The sequence below is a fragment of the Amblyomma maculatum genome, chromosome 1, assembly GCF_055883805.1.
Source record: "Amblyomma maculatum isolate TAMU_Amacu chromosome 1, ASM5588380v1, whole genome shotgun sequence".
Lineage (NCBI taxonomy): Eukaryota > Metazoa > Arthropoda > Arachnida > Ixodida > Ixodidae > Amblyomma > Amblyomma maculatum.
This window is the reverse complement of record NC_139344.1, coordinates 103,955,148-103,973,543: the sequence shown is the minus strand read 5'-3', so window position 1 is coordinate 103,973,543 and position 18,396 is coordinate 103,955,148. Positions and strand designations below refer to the sequence as shown.

General features: G+C 47.7%; 7 non-coding genes across 7 annotated transcripts; all 7 read right to left on the bottom strand.

The window, feature by feature from the left end:
- Positions 1-4,226: 4,226 nt before the first annotated feature.
- TRNAS-GCU (transfer RNA serine (anticodon GCU)) lies at positions 4,227-4,304 on the bottom strand. Its single transcript is given in 2 exon segments — positions 4,227-4,261; positions 4,266-4,304. It is a non-coding gene; the product is annotated as a tRNA-Ser (tRNA).
- Positions 4,305-4,460: 156 nt separating this feature from the next.
- Positions 4,461-4,553, bottom strand: TRNAY-GUA (transfer RNA tyrosine (anticodon GUA)). Its single transcript has 2 exons — positions 4,517-4,553; positions 4,461-4,496 (listed from the first exon to the last, which is right to left on the bottom strand). It is a non-coding gene; the product is annotated as a tRNA-Tyr (tRNA).
- A 157-nt stretch (positions 4,554-4,710) lies between these two features.
- TRNAY-GUA (transfer RNA tyrosine (anticodon GUA)) lies at positions 4,711-4,803 on the bottom strand. Its single transcript has 2 exons — positions 4,767-4,803; positions 4,711-4,746 (listed from the first exon to the last, which is right to left on the bottom strand). It is a non-coding gene; the product is annotated as a tRNA-Tyr (tRNA).
- A 156-nt stretch (positions 4,804-4,959) lies between these two features.
- On the bottom strand, positions 4,960-5,052 carry TRNAY-GUA (transfer RNA tyrosine (anticodon GUA)). The gene is made up of 2 exons: positions 5,016-5,052; positions 4,960-4,995 (listed from the first exon to the last, which is right to left on the bottom strand). It is a non-coding gene; the product is annotated as a tRNA-Tyr (tRNA).
- Positions 5,053-5,208: 156 nt separating this feature from the next.
- On the bottom strand, positions 5,209-5,301 carry TRNAY-GUA (transfer RNA tyrosine (anticodon GUA)). Its single transcript has 2 exons — positions 5,265-5,301; positions 5,209-5,244 (listed from the first exon to the last, which is right to left on the bottom strand). It is a non-coding gene; the product is annotated as a tRNA-Tyr (tRNA).
- A 5,145-nt stretch (positions 5,302-10,446) lies between these two features.
- Positions 10,447-10,539, bottom strand: TRNAY-GUA (transfer RNA tyrosine (anticodon GUA)). Its single transcript has 2 exons — positions 10,503-10,539; positions 10,447-10,482 (listed from the first exon to the last, which is right to left on the bottom strand). It is a non-coding gene; the product is annotated as a tRNA-Tyr (tRNA).
- A 156-nt stretch (positions 10,540-10,695) lies between these two features.
- TRNAY-GUA (transfer RNA tyrosine (anticodon GUA)) lies at positions 10,696-10,788 on the bottom strand. Its single transcript has 2 exons — positions 10,752-10,788; positions 10,696-10,731 (listed from the first exon to the last, which is right to left on the bottom strand). It is a non-coding gene; the product is annotated as a tRNA-Tyr (tRNA).
- Positions 10,789-18,396: the final 7,608 nt, after the last annotated feature.

Here is an 18,396-nt window from a genome sequence, read left to right as displayed (position 1 = left end):
CGTACCTTTTTTCATCTGATAGCGCTCGCTTTGTCGGCGCCTCGCCAGCCCACAGTTTATCGCTTCTTGCGCGTATATAACCGCGGCTCTGTGCTTCTCAGCGTCGGTTCTTTCTAAATGAGATTTCACATCTCTTATTTGCTTAGTGAACTTTCCTGGCGCACAGCTTTCCATGCACAACAGGCACTCAAGTTGACCATGAAGTTCCTTTTCTGTTTCTTTGTTTGTACCGAATAACACTGCTCCTTTCTATTGCTTTTATCTTCACCTGCTCTTTAAATCTTTCCCATTTATCCGCATGGCTTTCTTCATGCCCCTTAAGCAAACATTCCAAATCGTTCGTGATTGCCTTAACAAACTCTTCATCCTCCAAAATTTTCTTGTTCAGTTTCCATAGATGCCAGTTGAAAACAGATTTCTTAACCTTCATTCCAAAAGTCGCACTAACAAGGAAATGATCAGTAAACGAAATCGGTTTTACATTATAGTTGGTACAAATTGGAACGAGATCAATAGATACATACAGCCTGTCTAGTCTTGCATGACTATCGCGTTGAAAGTGCGTGTATTCCGGACGGGTTCCAGAAGAAAACACATTTCCAATGTCTTCCAAGCAATAGTCATGCACAAATACATTCAACAGTTCAGCGCTCTTGTCTTTCACTGATCTAATCTTCACTCGATCAGTAGCAGCACACACACAGTTAAAATCGCCCAATACAAGCAAAATTTTGTCACATTTCAAGTACGGCTGGACTGAATAAAAGAAGTTTTGACGATCACTTTCAACAGTGGGGGCGTACATAGAGACAGCACGCCAAAATAAATTTGAGAACAAAAGGTCAACAACCAAGAGTCGGCCACTTTCGCATGCAAATACGCAGTGTACGCATATACCCAAAGTATTGAGAATGAAAAGAAGGCATCCGCCTGATGCCCCCACAGAGTGACAAACACACACATCAAAGTTTGCATGGAAAACAGACACCATGCGGTCTGCATGGTCCTGAGATTCTATCTTCGACTCTTGCACGACTAATAAGTCGATTTCATTATCTAGCAGCAGGCGATTCAACTGGCATTGCCGCCTTCGGGCTCCAAGCCCTCTAACATTCAAGGTTGCTACACGTAATGGGACATCTAGCTTAATTGCCATGCGTCTAAGGAAAACGGCGCCCGATCTATGTGATGCCTACCTCAATCGTCCATGTGGCTCTGCTTGTCCGAGGTTCCGAAGCGTACGCGCTCGTATCCGGCCTCCCAACGGGATGTCTGAATGCGTACTGAGGCGTGCCTGACCACTGCACTTGCCACCTTCCATAAACACAGTCAAAGAGCCACAGCCGAAAACAGGCTATGACGGCTGACGCACCACCTGCACTCACATGCATTAGGTCACGTCCAAACTACGGAGGCGGTTTCCCCGCCTGCCGCGTCTCGGACGAAACGTTCGGCCGAGGCTTCAACGTCGAACCCCCGGTGCTTTCGATGGCGGCTCGTCACTGCCACCACCAGGCTGCAGATCCTCACCGGCGCTCTCATCATGGGGCCGCTTCCCAACGGGTAGGCCGCTTACTCCTGCGTTGAAGTCCATAACGTCGGAGTTGGGAGACTCCACGCTGCCTTGGCTTTCGAGCACAGGTTCTCTGGCGTCCGCCACGCTGTTACTTGCGTCCAGTTGGGAACCATTCTCCACTGGTGCAGAATCCGCTGTCGCAACGGCCGTGGACGTCCTCCTCTTTGTCAAAGGGGTCAACACCGGACCATCATTCCTTGCCGATTGCCCGGTTGTTCTGGCTGTCTCTTCCGCGTCCGCCTCATCCATCAGATGCTGGGAAAAATCTTCGCTGTTCCCAGGACCAGAGATGCTCGCGTAGCTGCGAGAACACTGCCCTTTTTCGTGGCCAAAACGACGGCATGCACCACAACGCGGAATTACAGAACACGCACTTAAGGAGTGGAAAATTACTTTTTCGCTGTACTTCCTCTCCGCTTGGCGTGCACGTAGCACCATCATGCGTGTGGCGCACAGAATGAGATAGAAAGGGCATGGCCTCCGAGATCTTCATCGCGCCGGCTCGGATCGGCAACAATGTTGCCGACGACTGCATCTTGAGGCCCGCGCGTTTCGGCAAGGTGGCTGGCAGCGCTTCCACGTCCCAGAATCACGTTTCAGAAAAAGTAATTACCAAACAGTCATGCTTTGGACAAGTTAGTGAGTGTTGTATCCTGTGAACTACGTCTTTGTGTCACTCAAAAGCGCGACAAGCAAATGAGTAGACGGTGCGAACGGGGTGCGATAACGCTATCACGTTCCATTCTTAAAGGCGAAGCTTCGGCGTTCTCCAATTTTTTTTTTCTTTATTGCCGGTCAACGAAGTAAATACAGGCATAGAAATCACCAGCCTACTTTTGAATTACTGGACCAGAATCGTATAAATTCAGCGACAGGAATTAGAAGGCCAGGAAAGAAGAAAAATCTCGTCTTTCCCCCTTGAAAGGCCGGAAGCAGGTATTATAGCATTCCATGCTTGAGGGCAACTGAATAGGCCGAGAAAACAAAAAAAGAAATCGATCCGCCGAGCTGGACTCGAGCCAGCGACCTATGGATCACTGCAACTTGAGAGACTACTACAATCCACCGCTCTACCAACTCAGCTATCTGTTTTTTCTTTACTGCCTGGTTTGTTATCAGATTTTACACACACACACACACACACACACACACACACACACACACACACACACACACACACACACACACACACACACACACACACACACACACACACACACACACACACACACACACACACACACACACACACACACACACACACACACACACACACACACACACACACACACACACACACACACACACACACACACACACACACACACACACACAATATTATGCGACAAATACACAACATGGGTTAAAACCACGCGATTAGGGCTGCGTGATAATGATCCATTACAAATCAGTCATTTGCAGCAACAGTTCCATTCTCGGAAGCCACTCAGGCACTTCGTCTTGTGTCTTGAGAACTTCAATAACACTCGCCTGAAAGCCATTCTGGATTGCCATAGATACTGTGCAGGCCCAATAGCATGATCATGTCCAGCGATAGCCCATCATCATCTTCAATTGGTAAAAATTGAATTCTGAATGCATCTACGGGTAGGTCTTTTTTAATTGTTCGTTGTAGAATGGCCCAGAAGAAAAAGGCTTCCCAACAGTCTAAGAAAACGTGTTCGATAGTTTCTGGTTTGCGGAATATGGAAACAGTGATTTCCCCAAGGTACAAAAAAAACCTGTCATTTCTAAATAAGTCTTAACTTCTACTGTATTGCTATGGAGCTTAAAAAAGGAAGTTTTTGCTCCTATAGCCATATTTTTTACTCGTTTAAGGACTGGCTTCCATGGACCTGCATAATACAATGATCTCTATAATAATATCGGGAGAAAGACATCGCACAAGTCCTTGTAAAGTTTCTTGGCGAACATACGGTGAAATCTCTGCACATTCACACGAGATCAATGCAGTACTTGTAGCACGTACCTTATCTTGGTAACAAGAAACAAATTACAAATCGCAGCACGTGCAGACATAGACCAACCGAATCCATTTAGTCTGTCGGCCTTGTCACACACTTCTAAAACCTGCTGGTTCCAATATGACTCACTGTCTCGGTAGTTTTAAAGTGGCAGTCCTAAATAACTCACTGGGGTTGTTACCCAAGGCATGTTCACTAAATTCGCAGGGGTTGTGTGCCACTCTCCATGCCAGAAACCCAGACACTTATTCCTGTTCACAGCACTACCACTCACAGAACAAAGGTCCTTCACCAATTTGACAACACTGCGAATGCTTTCGTAGTCGGTACAGAAGACGGCAATGTCATCGGCATACGCGAGTAAGCGGACCTCTGCTGCATGCAAACGAAAGCTTCGGATACTGCTGCTCTCGATAATGCTCAGACAAAATGGTTTAATATACAAGCAGAAAAGCAATAGCGACAGGGGCAGCCTTGACATACAGAGCGTTGCACTGAGCTATCGACGGGGACAAGACACGTATAAATTCATCGATCTCATGAACAGGGATTAGAAGGCCAGGAAAGAAGAAAAACGTACTCCTTCCTCCTTGGAAGGCCGGAGGCAGGTATCACTGTTGCATACGTGAGGGTAACTGAATAATCCGAGAAAACAAAAAACTCACTCCGTCGAGCCGGATTCGAACCAGCGACCTATGGATTCGGAGCAGCCACCACCGCTCTACCAACTGAGCTATCGACGGGGACAAGACTCGTGTAAATTCATAGCTCTCATGAATAGGGATTAGAAAGCCAGGAAAGAAGAAAAACGCACTCCTTCCTCCTTGGAAGGCAGGAGGCAGGTATCACCGTTGCATACGTAAGGGTACCTGAATAAGCCGAGAAAACAAAAAACTCACTCCGTCGAGCCGGATTCGAACCAGCGACCTATGGATCACTGCAATTCGAGAGACCACTACAGTCCACCGCTCTACCAACTGAGCTATCGACGGGGACAAGACTCGTGTAAATTCATCGCTCTCATTAACAGGGATTAGAAGGCCAGGAAAGAAGAAAAACGTACTCCTTCCTCCTTGGAAGGCCGGAGGCAGGTATCACCGTTGCATACGTGAGGGTAACTGAATAATCCGAGAAAACAAAAAAACCCACTCCGTCGAGCCGGATTCGAACCAGCGACCTATGGATCACTGCAACTCGAGAGACCACTACAGTCCACCGCTCTACCAACTGAGCTATCGACGGGGACAAGACTCGTGTAAATTCATCGCTCTCATGAACAGGGATTAGAAGGCCAGGAAAGAAGAAAAACGTACTCCTTCCTCCTTGGAAGGCCGGAGGCAGGTATCACCGTTGCATACGTGAGGGTACCTGAATAAGCCGAGAAAACAAAAAACTCACTCCGTCGAGCCGGATTCGAACCAGCGACCTATGGATCACTGCAACTCGAGAGACCACTACAGTCCACCGCTCTACCAACTGAGCTATCGACGGGGACAAGACTCGTGTAAATTCATCGCTCTCATGAACAGGGATTAGAAGGCCAGGAAAGAAGAAAAACGTACTCCTTCCTCCTTGGAAGGCCGGAGGCAGGTATCACCGTTGCATACGTGAGGGTAACTGAATAATCCGAGAAAACAAAAAACCCACTCCGTCGAGCCGGATTCGAACCAGCGACCTATGGATTACTGCAACTAGAGATACAACTACAGTCCATCGCTCTACCAACTGAGCTATCGACGGCTTTTTTTTTTCTTTATTGCCGTGAAACACAAAACAAAATTACACATGATAAAAAACGTCAACTACACTTGAGCTAACGCGTACGTGGCTAAAATCTTTTCAAGTGCACTAACCCATCAAAGAGACAATGCCATTGTGGCGGATCCTGCTGCCTCCTGAAAGTTTCGCGTACATAAACAGCACTTTCAATAAAGTTTTCACGCGCAGATCGTGTATCCATATCTGCATGACGCACCTGCATTCGTGTTTTCCACAAACTATGGAGGCCAAGAAGCATAATTAAATCATAAAGTGCATCATCGTTCTGCACTGGTAGGAATCTTATACCGTAAGGAGTTAATGGAAGCTCCTTTTTAATTGTCCTTTGGAGGACGTCCCATAGAAAGACAGCATCCCAACACTGTAAGAAAACGTGTTCAATTGTTTCCGGTTTTTTGCACAACAGGCAATTTGTTGTCCATGGGACGAAGATACCTTTATCATTCAGCCAGGTTTTAACAGGGAGCGTATTAGAGTGAAGTTTGAAAAGGAACGTTTTAGCAGATGGCCTCACGGGCATCTTCTTAACTCTTTTCAAAACGTCCTGCCCTAGCTGGGCCTCCACAGTGTAATGCCCGGTAAAAAGCCACCGGCAGCATCACGTCAATGAGATCTTTATACAGTTTTTTTCTAGGAACATTGTAAAGGTAATCAAAAGAAAACCGCACTTCAAGGAACTTGCACGAAAAAACAACCTCGCGCAGGTAGCCAGTCACAGTACCAGGCATGTTTTCACATGACACAATCCACTCAGGGAGCAGCCTCTGTAATCGCACTTGCATCACAGTTCTTAGAAAGGTATCTTTTTGATCACGGAGGAATATAAATCGGGAAACCACCTGACGCAAGAAAAGATGTGCAAGGCCAAGCCCGCCCCTTTTAACAGAAATAAACAAATTCGTCCGGGCGGTTTTTTCCCATGTGGATGCCCAAATAAAAACAGCAAAAACGCGGTGCATTTTCTGAATTGAGGTTCGTGAGACACACAACACATTTATGAGGTACCACAGCCTCGAAATAAGAAAAACATTGCAAATAGAAGCGCGCGAAAACATTGAGAGTTGCCTTCCTTGCCAGGCATCCGCTTTTTCTTTCGCTCTGGATGTTTCTTCCATCCAGTGCACGTTGGGATCTTGATAACATTCTAAAGGCACGCCAAGATATCGTGTTGGGAGAGCAGACCATCGCAGCTTACAGAAGAAATCAGGTGTCACGTCCCAATCACCGTGCCAAAACCCAGCTTTTCTCCCAATTGATCTTACATCCGGTTTGATCACAAATTGTTTGGACGACACCCGTGACTTCACAGATGCTCTTTCTAGTTGCACAAAACACTGCTATGTCATCAGCATATGCTAGCATTTTCACGTGTGCTGATTGCAGCTTAAACCCTAAAATGCGATCGCTATCAATGATAGCCAAGCAAAGTGGCTCTAAATACAGTGCAAAAAGCAGAGGTGAGAGCGGGCAGCCCTGCCTTACCGATGAACGTACTGCGATGCTGTCAGTCAGTTCACCATTCACTATAATACGGGTCGTGCAGTTCGCATACGCCATTTTAACACCCTCCACTATGACGTCACCAAGGTTAGAATGCTCCAAAATGGAAAACAGAATTTCGTGAGAAACACGGTCAAAGGCTTTCGCCAAATCTAACTGCATCATGGCTATCTGACCACCGAGTGCATCAACACATTCTAGTACGGTTCTTGCGACATGTATATTCGTGGCAATGGATCGACCCTTCAAGCCGCACGTTTGATGAGACCCAACCAATTTCTTTATTACGCTTTGCAGTCGTTTTACTAAAACCTTCATGTACACCTTGTAGTCAACATTGGTTAGGCTAATCGGTCGATATGACCCCACCAACAGTCGTTTCTCCGGATCATCTGTCTTGGGTATTAGAACAATGTGCGATGTAGAGAAAGACAGTGGGACAGTATTACGTTCATAAGCTTCAGTGATTACACAGAGCATAAACTGAGCCGCATACTGCTGAAAAGTTTTAAAGAAGGCAGCGCTTAGACCATCCGGCCCAGGGGCCTTCCCAGTTGTCAGGTCATCTATTGCAGATACTATCTCCTGCAACTTTATCGGTGTTTCTAGGCGCACTTTACTTTCGTCATCCAGTGCGGGCATCAGTCTTAGAAAATCTGTTTGAAAGCCGCCTACAGTCTGAAGCTTATCGCTAAGCAGTTCTTCAAAGTGCTCTGCTACCGCACGCTGAATATCTTTAGCATCTTCAGTGATATGGCCGGCATACCTTATACTCCTTATTTCTTTCTGGCAGGCGTATCTTTTCTCGTCTGCTAGCGCTCGTTTTGTCGGCACTTCTCCTGCCCAAAGTTTTTCAGCCCTTGCACGTATGACAGCCGCTGTGTATCTTTCGCTGTCGATTGTTTCCAACTCACTTTTATTCTCTCGTATTTTACTGGCGAAATGCCCTGGCACAGAACTTTCCATGCTAAAAAAAAAACTGGAGTTGTTCATTCAGTTCTATTTCTTTTTCTTTCTCTTTATGCCGCACCTTACTGCTCTTTTCTATGGACTTCAATTTGACCCACTCTTTGAAGCTGTCCCATTCCTCTGCAAAACTTACTGGCCGCATAGCAAGACGATTTTCAAACTCGGTCTTAACTTCCGTAAGGAACTCTTCATCGGCAAGAAGTTTGGCATTCAGTTTCCATAGGTGCCAGTTAAAGCGCGATTTCTTTCCTTTGCGACCAAACACTGCACTCACGAGACAATGATCGCTGAAAGACACAGGTTTTACCTCATATGCAGTACATAGGGAGACAAGATCTACCGAGGCATACACCCTGTCCAATCTAGCATGGCTATCTCTCTGAAAGTGCGTGAACTCTGGCTGGTTTCCAGTGGAGAACACACTACCAACATCCTCAAGGCCATACTCATGCACAAGTGCATTCAACAGCTCGGAGCTTCTGTCTCTTCGAGGTTTACACTTCGCCGCTCGGTCCACAGCTGCGCACACACAGTTGTAGTCACCAAGTACAAGCAAGATTTTGTCGACCTTGAACCACACCTCAATAGACTCAGAAAACAATTCACGCTCACATCCTGAATTGGGAGCATATACACACACAACACGCCAGCATAAATTAGAGTAGGTAAAATCGGTAACCAAAAGCCGACCGCATGGACAGGCAAAAACGGACTCTACGCTTACTCCCAGCGTGTTACGTATAAATAAAAGGCATCCACCCGATACACCAACAGAATGGCATACACACACATAAAAGTTTGTTTGAAAAGAAGCCACCATACGGTCAGTGCTTTCTTGGCTCTCAATCTTTGACTCTTGCACAGCTGCTATATCTATATTATTATCCAAAAGAAGGCGACTGAGCTGACATTGTCGCCTTCTCGCTCCCAGTCCTCTGACATTCAAAGTAGCTACATGTAACGGCGAATTAAGCTTGAGAGTCATGTATTAGAGAGAGACGCCCGTACCCGCATGGTGCCTACCTTCACGGTTGCGTGGCCTACGCTTCTGACGAACAGCGGCGTATGCATGCCTGTAATGTCCTCCCAGCAGAATGTCGGAATGCATTCAAACGAAGTCCAAGCACATTGTTTCATTTTTGCTCACACACGCGCCACTTGGTTGCAGAAGGTTCCTGACGCTGGTCGGTAGGCAGCCGACCCACAAATCGTTCAGAACACCACAAAACTACGGAGGCGGTTTCCCCGCCTGCCGCGTGTCGGCCGAGAAGTTCGGCTTCGGCCTTCACGTGGCTCTTCGGATGCCAGAAGTTTTCGGCGGCGGCTCACCACAAACACCGCCTGGCAGCTGAGTCTCCTCGACGCTTTCCTGATGCGGACGTTTCGCGGCAATTAAGGCTGCTGTCTCTGGCCCAACCTCCATGGCATCAGTACAGGAAGGCTCAGTACTGAGATGATCCTCAGCGTCGGAAAATTTGGTTACGTCTTCTGACGCTTCCTTTGACGCGCTTTCATGGTCTTGGGATGGAACGTTCAAGACATGCCGAGTTTCATTCTTTTCATTTGAGACCGTCACCTTATTCATTGTTAAAACCGTCATGGAAGGCGCGTCCTGTTTCGTTGACTGACCTCTAATGTCAGCAGCCTCATCCGCATCCGCCTCGTCCATAATTAACTCGGACGAGTCTTCGCTGGTTACAGGTCCGGCAATGCTAGCGTAGGTTCGTGCACATTGGCTGTCTTCACGCCCGAACCGTCGACAGGTTCCGCAGCGAGGAACCCGGCACTCTTTGCGGATGTCACCTGTACCCCGGCAGCGTAGGCACAACGGGGGTCTGCCTAGCACAATGACGAGCGCGAGCTCACCGCTAACATTCAACTGATGCGGCAGGTCGTCGAGCTTCATGCCAGCTTTCAGCTTCAGCGTGACGAGTCTAGTTGTAGAGCCCTTTTCTAGCATACCTTTAACACGGCAACGCGCCGTACGGGAAACCTTTCCGTACGGCGCAAATGCAGCACGGACATCTTCGTCTGGCACGTTGTGTAGTAGCCAGTGAAGTTTGAGTCGCACGTCCTGGTTCGCCGGGCCAATCACCAAGCAGCGACCGTTTTTCACAGACAGCTCACCTACACTGACAATCTTGTTGACGGCTTCATTATCCTTGAGAGTGACGGCCCAGACGTGGCTCATCCGATACACCCCCATAGCGATAACATCGGGGATTAGCGAGTGTTGTGCTAAAGCATCTCGGAAATCTTCCACCCGATACGGGCGGGCCCTGATATCGGCGTGCAAAAAAATGGTATTCAAAACAAACCGACCTGTTGGAAGTGTAGGCAAGACGACCTGGTAAGTGTTGTCCTGTTCAGCAGTCCTGTTACCGCGGCCTGACATGGCCGCTGAAGCCGCTCCTGAGGAGCCCTGCATCCTGCGTCCGTTCACTGGCGTGGCCGGAAGCAGAAATCCTGAACTATCGACGGCGACGAGACTCGTGCAAATTCATCGCTCTCATGAACAGGGATTAGAAGGCCAGGAAAGAAGAAAAACGTACTCCTTCTTCCTTGCAAGGCCGGAGGCAGGTATCACCGTTGCGTACGTGAGGGTAACTGAATAATCCGAGAAAACAAAAAACCCACTCCGTCGAGCCGGATTTGAACCAGCGACCTATGGATCACTGCAACTCGAGAGACCACTACAGTCCACCGCTCTACCAACTGAGCTATCGACGGGAACAAGACTCGTGTAAATTCATCGCTGTCATGAACAGGGATTAGAAGGCCAGGAAAGAAGAAAAACGTACTCCTTCCTCCTTGGAAGGCCGGAGGCAGGTATCACCGTTGCATACGTGAGAGTAACTGAATAATCCGAGAAAACAAAAAACTCAATCCGTCGAGCCGGATTCGAACCAGCGACCTATGGATCACTGCAACTCGAGAGACCACTACAGTCCACCGCTCTACCAACTGAGCTATCGACGTTTTTTTTTTTCTTTATTTCCTGACCGTGGACGTACAGAAAAAAGACACATATGACATCAATAACATGACAAAATAAAAGATCAAGCATTGACTAAAAGCTTCAGCCTTCCTTTGCTGAAGTTGTCTGATTAAAAATCCTTCATATGTGACAACCCTACAAAACTAACTAACCATTCTGGCTCTAGTTTTAAAGATTTCTGTTCGTCCACATATGACCGTATGCTCTCTCTAAAGAGCTGTCTCGCTGAACGTGCATCGACGCCACCGTGCTCTACAGCCATTCTGCTTTTCCATATGCTGTGGAGAGCCAGTAGCATCAAAAGATCCAACGGTGTATCATTGTTCGCTTCTACTGGCAAGAATCGGATACCATGTGGGCTTATGGGTAGTTCTTTTTTAAGCGTCCTCTGGAACACGTCCCATAAAAATACGGCATACCAGCATTCGAGAAACACGTGTTCAATCGTCTCCTCTTTCCTGCATATTATGCAGTGGACACCCCAGGGTACAAAAAGCCCTTTCTGATCCTTCCATTTCTTTACCTCTAATGTTCCAGTGTGCAACTTAAAAAAGAACGTTTTCACCCCTGCCGGCACCATCATCCTCTTCACTCTTTTAAGAACATTTTCGCCCACTGTGGACGAGTACACAGCTCTGTACAACGGTTCTGGAAGCACCACATCGCACAAGTCTTTATACATTTTTTTCCGGTTTACACTCCACAAATAGTCTAAAGCAAACCGCACCATCAAGAACCTGTACGCCAAGACCACTTCCCTTAGATTCCCGTGGACACCTCCTGACATGCGGTCAGAAGAAACGACAGTTCCCGGGAGAGCGTGACCCAGGCGTAACTGACAGACCGTACGAAGAAATTGATTTTTCACATTCCTCAAGAACATGAAACGATTGACTAACTGGCGCAGAAACAGATGTGCCAAACCAAGCCCGCCGTCCTTCACCCGGCGGAAGAGATTTGTCCGAGTTGTCCGTTCCCACGAAGACCCCCACACAAAAACGGCAAAGATACGATGCATCTTTTGGACATTTGCTCTTGAACAATATAACACTTGAAGCACATACCAAACTTTTGTCACTAAAAACAAATTGCAAATCGTGGCCTTAGCAAACACCGACCACTGCCATCAATTTACCGACTTGGTTTTTCCAGTATGGGTCACTGTCCCGATACGATTCAAGAGGGGCACCAAGGTAGCTGACAGGGTTGGTAACAAATTTCATGTTAGCGAAAATGTCTGGGGTCGCTGGCCAGTCACCGTGCCAGAAGCCCAGGCACTTGCCCCCGTTAACAGCACTGCCGCTTACAGCGCAAAAATCTTTTACAGTTTTCACAACTTCTACGATGCTTTCGTAGTCTACACAAAACATCGCGACATCATCGGCATAAGCCAAAAGCTTCACTTCTGCTTGATGCAGCTTGAAGCCCCGCATTTTCTCATGCTTGATAATGCTTGAACATAAAGGTTCAAGATAGGTACAAAAGAGACGAGGTGAAAGGGGGCATCCTTGACGAACTGAGCGTTGAACAGCAATACTGTCCCCAACAGATTTGTTCACAATTAGCCTAGTTGTACAAGCACTGTAAGCCATAGCCACTCCTTCTCTGATGACGCATCCGACCTTGACATAGTCTAATATACACAAAAGCAAGTCGTGGGGCACTCTATCAAAAGCCTTTTCGAGATCTATTTGGAGCATTGCTACTCCAAGTCCACCAGCATCGCAACATTCAAGAATGGCCCTCGCGATGTGAATGTCCGTAAAAATGGACCTGTCTTTAATACCGCATGTTTGGTGGTCTCCAACTATATCTTTAATAACTGTTTGCAGTCTTTTAGCTAGTATTTTCATTAAAATTTTATAGTCGACATTGGTTAAACTAATCGGCCGGTAAGAGGTAACACTGCGTAATTGACCTCGGTCCTCCGTTTTGGGAATTAGCACTGTATGAGAAGATGCAAAGGACGGCGGCAGCACATTAAGCTCACATGCTTCATTATACACTTTTTCCAGTACCGGCGAGAGAAAATCCTGGAAAGCTTTATAAAATGCGGCGCTAAGTCCATCAGGCCCAGGCGATTTGCCGGGGTTCAGATTCCCTATAGCGCATTTCACTTCGTCCTCCGTGATGGGGGTCTCTAGCACACGTGTCGTCTTTTCGTCGAGTTGTGGCATTAAAGGTAAATAAACTCTCTTGAAACTCTCGATATCAACTGCACACCGTACAAACTGCTGACGATAATGCTCGAAGAAAGCTTGCTGGATTTCCTTCTTTTCGTTGGTAATGGTCCCTTGGTATTCAATTTCATCTATCTGATTCTTTCGAGCGTGCCACTTTTCTATGCCTAACGCCCTTTTTGTCGGACCTTCCCCCTTATCAGCCGTTCGGCTCTCGCTCTGACAAGGGCACCGCGATATCGGTCAGCGTCGAGTAGTTCAAGCTTGCCCTTAAGGCTCGTATGCTGTCTATGAACAAACCGGGGTTATTGCTTTCCACATCGATTAGACGCTGTAGATTCACGTGAAGGGACCTTTCTTCGGCCCTTTCTTCTCTGGCTATAGCGCTCGATCTTTCCAATGCTGTCATTTTAACATTCTGTTTAAAAACCTCCCATTTAGCCCCTAACTTTGTTACGCCTTTGTCATTCATATTTGCTATATGCCTTTCAACGTCGGCTTGGAAACTGTCATCAGATAATAATTTTGAGTTTAACTTCCACATTTGCCAGTCAAATCCTTGACATTTAGTTTTGTTCCCAGCGATAGTGACGGTGACCAAGCAGTTATCGCTGAACGATACTGGCTTAACATGGTATTCGTGGCATACAGGCACCAGATTAAGAGATATGTACATCCTATCGAGTCGAGCGTGGCTAGAAGCCTGGAAATGAGTGAACTGAGCAGCTCGCCCACCCTCTAAACATCCAGCCACATCAACAAGGTTAAACTCATTTACCAATTCTGCGAGAACACAGGTGCTTGCATCACTATGCGGCCTTCTACTCGTTTTATCTGATGCGGAGAGTACATAATTGAAGTCTCCCATTATCACAGTTAGCCTTTCAGAGTTGCAATACTGACGAATACCTTCAAAGAAATCGCGCCTTTCACCAACGTTGTTCGGTGCATAAACACAAATGATGAGCCATTCGTATGAATACAGCACGAGATCGCAAAAAACGAAGCGGCCATACGCACAAGTCGTGACAGCTTGAATTGTGACACCAAGGCACTGACGCACAAACAGCACACAACCAGCCGCTGCTCCAGCTGCATGACTTACAACGGCATTGTATCTTGAAGTAAAACAGCTAACCATTCTCCCGGTTTCTTCTTCACCATCAACTTTAGTTTCCTGAATCGCGATGACGTCTAGCTCCAGCTCGCTAACCAAACGAAACAGTTGATTTTGCTTGCGCCTTGCTGCGAGCCCTCGAACATTAATAGTCGCGAATCTAATGGCTTTGTCTAGACGAATCATTGCTGATGAACGAATACCCGGGAGCATGGTCATACCTTTAGTGATGTCTGTGGCCGAGCACCCCGCCATGGTGGCATGTGTTAAGTCTGAGGTGGGAGCGGTGCTGCCACCCCTCTTTTCTCTGATAGCAAATTCGGCCTAGGCCGAAAGGACGCCCGCCGTGCCGGCGCGGAAGTCTTTATCGGCGGTCCTTCGACGTCTGCGTTCTCGTGGTGTTCGGTCCTCCGTGTCGTCGCGTGTCCACTTCGCTACCGCTGCCGAGTTCGCTGCCTCAGATTCGACCATGCTGTCTGTCTCGTGAATGAATACTGTGTTGTGACTGACCTCCGTGTCCCCAGTTGAGTTGCTGCTGCTGGCCACCTTAGCGGCCGCGACGCCGACGGAACACGCTTGCAAATTCTTAACACCCTGCTCCTTGACCTCGTCCGCGTTTGGGGAGGGGGGAGTGACCGTTGTTTCTGCTGAGCTGGTGCCCGTCTCCTTAGCTGCTTCTTCCGCATCCGCCTCGTCCATGAGGTGTTCCGACATGTCGTCGTTCCTCACGGGCCCTGCGACGTTTGCATACGTCTTTACACAATGCGGTTCGTCGTGGCCGAAACGACGACAACGAACGCAGCGCGGAACCTGGCACTCCTTCCGGATGTGACCCGTCGTCTTGCAGCGAAGGCACAGGGGAGCCCTGACCGGAACGACGACGAGCGCTGGTTCACCGGCAACTCGCAGCTGGTGTGGGATGTCGTCAATTTTCACCCCTGTCTTCAGCTTTAGGGACACGGTGCGCGTAGTTGACCCTTTGTCGGTGACGCCTTGTGCGCGCCACCTTTCCCTTGCGATGTCAGACACCGTTCCATACGGCAACAGTGCGGCTCGCACGTCTTCGTCAGGTACGCCATGCAACAGCCAGTGAATCTTTAACCGGACGCCCTGGTCGTTGGGGTCGACGATTACAAGCGATGGTCCTTCACTTTCACATCACTGACAGCGAGCAGCTTACGTGTGGCCTCGGCGTCTTTAAACGTCACTGCCCAAACGTGGTTCATTTGGTACGCCCTCAGGGCGACCACCTCTGGGAGCAATCCAAGACGAACCAACGCGTCCCTGAAGTCGGTACGGTCTAGCCTTCACATCACCATGCATGAAAACAGTATTAAGCACAATGCGCCCGGTTGGCAAACTTGGCAGAATCCCCTGATACTCCTCAGCTGAAGCGTCAAAAAACCTGTTTCCGCGGCCGGCCTGGGCCGCTGATACCGCTCCTGACGAGCCAGCCATCCCGCGTCCGCTTCGCTCGAAAGCCGGAAGTGGAATGACTGAGCTATCGACGGGGACAAGACTCGTGTAAATTCATCGCTCTCATGAACAGGGATTAGAAGGCCAGGAAAGAAGAAAAACGTACTCCTTCCTCCTTGGAAGGCCGGAGGCAGGTATCACCGTTGCATACGTGAGGGTAACTGAATAAGCCGAGAAAACAAAAAACTCACTCCGTCGAGCCGGATTCGAACCAGCGACCTATGGATCACAAGCAACTCGAGAGACCACTACAGTCCACCGCTCTACCAACTGGGTTATCGACTTTTTTTTTTTATTATTGCCGGTCCTCGGCTTTCACAAAACAAAGACAAAAAAAAAAGAAAAAATATGTACACAGTTATACAAGAAGCGAAATCCCCAAGAGAGGACCAGGCTTTGTCACATTAAAATTCTCTGAGTGTTGTCAAAGGCTCTAGCCTTGAGAGCCACTCAGGGACAGGATTCCGTATCTTCTGTACTTCTACAAACTTGCAGATGCTCTATCGAAAATATATACGCGCTGGACGCGCTTCGGGGTCACAGTAGTACCCGGCCATGCGAGAGCGCCATATACTGTGGAGGCCCACCAGCATGACTAAATCGAACGGGATCCCACCCTCATTTTTTGTTGGCAAGTACCTAATTCCGTGTGAATGCAACGGGAGCTGTTTCTTCATGGTCCTCTGTAGCACGACCCAAAAATAAACCCCTTCCCAACAGTGCAAAAAAACATGGTCTATGGTCTCCGGTTGCTTGCAGATTAAGCAGTTTGGTCCCCACGGTAGAAACATCTCTTTTTCCTCCAAAAAAAGATTTGACGGGTAAAGTTCCAGTGTGCACTTTAAAGAAAAAACTCTTGACTTCCGGCGATACGTTCATTTTTTAACCCTTTGCAACACATTACCGCCGGGGCCTCCACAGTACAAGGCCCTGTACAACGGCACCGGAAAGATAACATCGCACACATCTCTGTACAACGTTTTCCTTGTTACGCTGCTCAAATATTCCTTTGAAAACCGAGTAGTTAAGAATCTGACGCTGGTTACTATCTCTCGGAAAAAACCAAAAATGCCTCCTGTCATGCATTTTGTTGCAACTGCATACTCTGGCAAGGCTCGCCCTAGCCTTACTTGGCACACTGTGCGCAGGAAAGGATCTTCAACATTACGGAAAAACAAAAATCTGTTTACCAGTTGCCTCACAAATAAGTGTCCCAGCCCTAGGCCTCCGTCTTTGACCCGTCTGAACAAGTTTGTCCGCATGCACCTTTCCCAGCTAGAGGCCCATACAAAAACCGCAAAAATTCGATGTACCTTTTGTATATTAATTCGCGAGCAGTGGAGCACTTGCATCACATACCACAGTTTACTCATAAAAAACAGGTTACACACAGTGGCTCTTGCAAACACGGATAAATGAGTACATTTCCACTTTTCTGCTTTTTCTTGTGTCTCTTGTGCCTGCCCCTTCCAATACTGTTCAGTATCTCTGTAAAATTCCAACGGGACTCCAAGGTACTTTACAGGGGTCGTACACCAGGTCAAATTAGCGAAAGTGTGAGGAGTATCCGGCCATTCTCCGTGCCAGAACCCCATGCACTTTCCCCAGTTCACCTTGCTTCCCGTGACCAAACTAAATCTTTAAACACCTTCTACCGCACTGCTAATGCTATCCTTTGTGACACAGAAAATTGCTACATCATCTGCATATGCTAGGAATTTCACTTCCGCTTCATGCACCCGAAAACCACGAACAGCATTATTCTGTATTATGTGCAAACACAAAGTTTCAACATACATACAAAACAAGAGTGGACTGAGGGGGCAACCCTGACGCACCGAACGTTCCACGTTAATGGGGGCCCCCAACGATTTATGAACAATTAACTTTGTAGTGCCGTGTCGGTACGCCATGGCCACACCCTCAGTGAAAATAGAACCTACATTGATATGATCTAAGATAGAAAACAAAATCTCATGAGCAACACAGTCAAACGCTTTTTCAAGATCTAGATGGAGAATTGCCACAGGTACCCCAGTGACGTCGCTACACTCCAGCACACACCTTGCCTTATGAATATTGTAAGCAATAGACCTGTTCTTTATGCCACATGTCTGATGAGGGCCAACAATTTCTTTAATAACGCTCTGAAGCCTCGCCGCCAACACTTTCATGAATATTTTATAATCGACGTTCGTTAGTGAGATCGGCCTATATGCAGTAACCTGTCTGAGTTTTATAGGATCATCTGTTTTAGGGATGAGGATGGTATGGGCCGCACCGTAAGACGGGGGCAACTCCTTACGATCATAGGCATCATTAAACAGCAAAGTCAAAAGTGGGGTTAATTCCGTTTTAAACGCTTTGTAAAAAGCTGCACTTAACCCATCTGGGCCAGGAGACTTTCCCGAGTTCAAGTTCTCTATTGTTCGTTCAACTTCTTTTTCACTAATTCGCCTCTCCAAGCTTTCCTTTCGGGATTCATCGAGCCTAGGCATAGCGCCGAGAAACTCGCCTTTAAATCTGTGCACGTCAACTTCATGTTGTGCGAACAACGCCTGATAGTAATCAAAGAAAGCATGATGGATGCGATCGCTATCGGCCACTACCCCACCCGCTTCTTCGATCTCCTGAATTTCGTTGCGTCGAGCGTGCGCTTTTTCCATTCCTAAAGCCCGCTTAGTGGGCGTCTCCCCTGCGACCAATTCTTCCGCTCTCGCCCTCACTATCGCCCCTCGATATCGGTCTTCCTCGATAAGTTCAAGCTTTTGCTTTGTTTTCTTAATATATTCCTTACCTATGCCGGGCGTTTTACA